The following is a 5,254-nucleotide window of genomic DNA, read 5'->3' as shown; positions in this document are numbered from 1 at the left end:
CTCTTTGTTGTTGTTGAAGGTTTTGTCGGATGCCTTGTGGGATGCCTTGCAACACATTACTGACCATGGCAACCACATCATGGGCTATCATCACAGTGGTAGAGGAGGTGGCACAGGTGATGTAACTGCTATTACATCTTCACCCTTATATTCAGATTCATGTGACTGTGCTTCCACGGTTGTAGGTCATCTTGAGGGTGGGTATACTTCGACATTTGGAAAATCTCCTATGAAGTGAATAAACTGATTAATTTCTCAAATGATTAATACATGTCATATGACCACATAACATGATTTACAATTTATATAGCAAAATTGAAAGCATATGATGAAAAAAAAAGCGGCCATCTGCTCAATCCTCTAGCAGATGGCATCGATTGACATAACCCTATTTCTCAGATTCTAACTTATAATATAGTTACACTTGCATAGCTCCAACTGTTATCATCTTGTTAGATTTTTTCCCCTAACTATATATAAAATTTAGGCTCTTTAGATTATTATTAGTGAATGACTTTTGCACCTAGGCTAGTCTCCTATGGTGTGTACAATAAGTTACGCACTTATCTTGAAATTTTTAAATTTATTCCTAATTGTCACTAGTATATCTTAAGATCTTGTGCATTTGTGGATTAAGATAGAGTATAATGCTCTAATACTACTCTATCACACCCTGCCTCCAATGGGCCAAGGTATGTTGTATTGGATACGTATATCCAGTCAGCCTAACCCTCTAGGATCATAGATGTGGTAGATTAGTTCACTAATGCCACCAATATCAAAATTATAAATCAGAGTATGCTAATAACATCCGACAAATACTACTGATGATTCACTAAAATTATAAATTATAAGTATGCAAGATCCATTTAATAACAACCCCTATGTATAATAATTACATCTTATAAAACTCATAAATATTTACATCAAAAGCAAAAGTGAAGTGACATCCATCAGCATTCATATGCCTCGCAGACACAAGCCTAACAGCCACCGTTGAAATCCAATCCTGCCTCATCACCAGTTCCCAAATCAATCTAAAAAGAAGAATCCACATAGAGTGAGCTTCACAGGCCCAGTAAGGGATGCGCAGGAAAGCACATGCAATACAAATGATGCAATGCATACTCCATAAGTTATATGATGCATATGAATCTATTGCCAAACTACTTTCCTATTTCCATTACTAAGTCCAAAATCTTGGTAGTAGTGCTACGCAACGTAGGTGGTATCCCCTCCAATATGTCAGGCTCCAGATATACAAGCTTGTTACAAGTCGAAAGTCTGCAAGTTGAGGAATCCTACACATTGGTTACCCCACAAACCTCCAAAGGCATCCCCTTACAGCGATAGTCCTGAAACCTTACACATTGGTCACTCATATTGTGTCTGAGTATAGTTCATCATATTATGGATGTGAAAGTCTCGTCAGACATACCACCCCTCTGGATTAGCCAGTACCTAGCACCCTACTGGAAAAGGGTGTAGAACCAGGGTCTATGATATCCTAACCATATGCATCCTAAATGATATGGCTACAATCATCATACATCACACATAAAGATCACAATCATAGGGCCCATGGTGTCAAAATTTCCCCTTGGGCCCCACCATGACCAGCCTTACCTTTCTTACCTCCACAGTCTACAGTATCCATATCACAGTCTCACAATCACAATAATCATATAAAAATTGCAAGCATTACATCAATGTAGCAATTCAATCATACATATGAGTCATGTATAAATAGAAAAAGATAAGAAACATTACATAAATTAAGGTCAACACCCAAATCACGAGAACGATAAATTCCCAAATTCAATCTTCATGTCCTTGCCCGATAATTTAGGTAGTCACTAACTGATCATCATGATAACTAAATAATATTTTCTTATTCTAGTTTCATGCTTTCGAAATCACTGTGAGAGTATTAACCTATTTTGGTTCATCAATCTGGTCAATGAGTTAAGGTATATGGTATTTGTTACAACCTTAGAGATTGACTAGTATGTGTATATAGTAGATGGAAAAGTGAAAGTATCAGGTCCTTCTTCATTGGCCACCACTAACTTCCAATAATAAAGGATAATTTTTCTTGACAATCTTTATGGTCCCCACTAACCTTCACATATTAATCATTCAAACTTTGTTTCAAACTAATTTTTTATAGTGCATGATATATACTATACTATTCATGACTAACTGTTGTTGATCCTCTCAAAGAGTGACTATTGTTGTGTATCCCTTCTTTACTGTTGCATGCATTCTAGTTTTGCAAAATAATGTTCCCAATCTTAAGAGTTACTTTTACTTTTAGAGAATTTTCATTGTCTATTATAATTTATTAGTTATTATTTTAATTATTATTTGCTTTGAGAATAATTTTATTTGTTATCTTCATATGTGTGATAGGTATCTTATGTTTCTAGTGGTCACGTTGAGTCACCTGCACGAAGGATTTGCTCCTCTATAGCAAGTCCTAGTGTTTTTTTAATCTCAACAAGGTAAAGTAATATACAACTTCTAGTTTTATTATAAGTATTTAATAAATAATTGTTAAAAATATATTTTTTTAATATTAATTGTACGAAGTACCTCAAAGACTCAAATATAGTGAATCAAAGTGGTAAGACCCTTGCAAGTTGGTTTTTTTCTTTCTAGCATAAAAAATTTAATTTATCGATGGAGTTGATTTTCTATAATATGATTGTTGATGTATTAGGGCTTTTAGATGTAAGTGATTCAGATGATAGACATGATTTTTATTTTAGATGTATTTTGAATTTAAGTGATTTAGATATAAATAGGATTTAGGCATTCTATGTATTTTGGATGTTAAACATTTGTTATGTACAGTGTATCAATGGATTTTTATTTTAAATATATAATGTACTGAATGGATTCCGTGGGTTCAAAAAACAGGAACAAATGTGCAGCATCTATAAGCTTTTCTAAAAAAAATCTACAATTAAAAAAACTGTGGGTATATACTGTTACTTAGTATAGTTTTTCTTTTTTTAGTTAAAAGTTGAAAATATAAGCTTGCCTAACAAAAATCTATAGTAAGAATTCGTAGTTATAGGTTTCACAAAAAAAAAAAAAAAAAAAAAGGGGCTAAAATCTGTAGTTAGAGACTTCAATACACACAAATCCATAACTACAAGTTTTCATAATATTACAGCCGCATCAAAAATCCATAATTTATAGATTTTGTAGCACACAAAATCCACAACTACAAAACCATAGTAACAAATTTTGGGGCACAATTTCGTGGCTAAAATTTGTAGTTATAGATTTTGCTGCACAAAATTCCACAATTACAAAACTGCAGCTATAAATTTTGGTAAAATTTTGCAACTAAAATCTCCAACTATTGAATTTTACTGCAAAGAACCCACAGCTAAAAATATGCAGCTATAGAGTATCATTTCTTGCGGTAGGAAATCCGTAGCTTCAAACTTATCGATGACACATGCAACTACAGATAGAAAACCACGGTTAATCCACAACAATAGTTTATTATTGCAAATTTTTAGACCTTTTACTCTAGAAAAAACCACAATTGTGGGCCTTCTTTATTGCAATGCCACATTGCTCGTAAATTTCAGTCTTTCTATCCAATGTTTTTATTTCTAATATTCTCCCTTGAAAGTTTTACCAACCTTTAATGCATAGAGCAATGTCAACAATCCATAGGGAACTCGCTACATTCGTCCTCTAAATTCTTGTTGAACAATAATTTTTTATACAATCTAAAGTTGTATGAGATGAGCATAAGATCAGCTCCACTTCTCTTCTATGGAAGATAAGAGACAAGGCTATAAGAAAGACAACCAACATGATTATTGCTTATCATCTTTAATATATATTCAAAAAAATAAAAAAATAAACATATGATATCATATATATTTCCATGATATTTAATTCTATTAAAAACTAATTTATTATTTTAATCATCGCATCAACCTGAGGTCATACAGACATGTTATATACCTTTTGAGTTGAGTCCAATACTCCAATTTCATGTTTTAAAATGCATGAAAATATCATATACCATAATGGCAATTTACAACCCCATAAAAAACCGAGATAAAAGAAATAAAAAATTTTATGGGAAAAAAAAAAAACCTACCAATCTAGAATAGGAAACATCATATCAATGAGCCAATGGGTGGGAATGTGATAACATATTCAGTGCCCATCAAGAAGGGTAGCATGGTTTTCTCGAAACCTGCACAGTCTGGACATTTCCTACACCAATAGGATCTTTTTTCTGAAAACTTTTTTTTGGGTGAATGAATAAATATATTAAAATCCAAAAGGAAGAAGAAAAAAAAAATTATAAGGCAAAGACTAAAGATGTCAATCAAAACAGGGACAACCACCCAAATACTACTGGAACAATCAAATTTGGAACAACAAAAAAGAGCAAAGAGATCACACTGCATTAGGTTACATTTTTCAATCGGCTAAGTGAAGAAGATAAGGAGCAAACCTAATACGGTGACTCTCCAACCTACGCCAAGCAGAGACTTGAGCGTTGACAGAATCTCTACTATTAACAGAATTAATAATTTATTTTCATTAGTCTAAAAATATAAGAAATTAAGCAAGAAACCCATATGGGAATAGAAAAGGTAATTTTTATTCATTCATTATTTTTGAATTCACAAACAACAACACTCTGGAATAGAATCAAAGACTAACCCTCTGTACATCGGTTGTCGACTTTTTCTAATTGCCACCACATATCTCTTCACACTGTCCATATGAACATTTAAGCGTACAGTCAGGATTAGGTTTATATTGTGCCTAACAATCCTTCTCGGTCACATAAGATGGAAGTCCAATAGACTTTGAAGCACACACTATTTCACACTTTTTCAATGATGGCACATATTTATAGCAACATTCTGGATCTCCAACATCTCCGACTTTACATACTGGATCATTCTCACAACATTCTATGAACTCTGTATATAAATCAGGCACAAAAAATGTATCATATGAGAGAGAGAGAGAGAGAGAGAGAGAGAGAGAGAGAGAGAGGGTAATTACTAACCAATTGCAAAAACCATGAGTAGAACGAAGAAAACCACCTTCTTCATTGCCATAGGAGAATTGCAAAGAGTTATTCTCTAAAAACTTCAGATCTGATTACTAGGCTGAGTCTAGTTTGTTTTTGAGCTTTGGATTGTAGCACAACCATTTTATAAGGATGACTTGTGTCAAATAAGGAAACAAATATCCATAA

General features: G+C 33.1%; 1 long non-coding RNA gene across 2 annotated transcripts; it reads right to left on the bottom strand.

Moving 5' to 3' along the window:
* Positions 1-834: 834 nt before the first annotated feature.
* LOC122094398 lies at positions 835-5,186 on the bottom strand. 2 transcript variants are annotated; one of them, XR_006144760.1, is made up of 3 exons: positions 5,063-5,186; positions 4,708-4,973; positions 835-1,037 (listed from the first exon to the last, which is right to left on the bottom strand). It is a non-coding gene; the product is annotated as an uncharacterized LOC122094398 (long non-coding RNA). The 2 variants fall into 2 exon arrangements; XR_006144759.1 differs by lacking the exon at positions 835-1,037 and having other exon boundaries at positions 4,626-4,973.
* Positions 5,187-5,254: the final 68 nt, after the last annotated feature.

Source organism: Macadamia integrifolia, chromosome 11 (genome assembly GCF_013358625.1).
Source record: "Macadamia integrifolia cultivar HAES 741 chromosome 11, SCU_Mint_v3, whole genome shotgun sequence".
Taxonomy (NCBI): Eukaryota; Viridiplantae; Streptophyta; class Magnoliopsida; order Proteales; family Proteaceae; genus Macadamia; species Macadamia integrifolia.
Note: the sequence above shows the minus strand (reverse complement) of the source record. Positions and strands in the feature narration are given on the sequence as shown.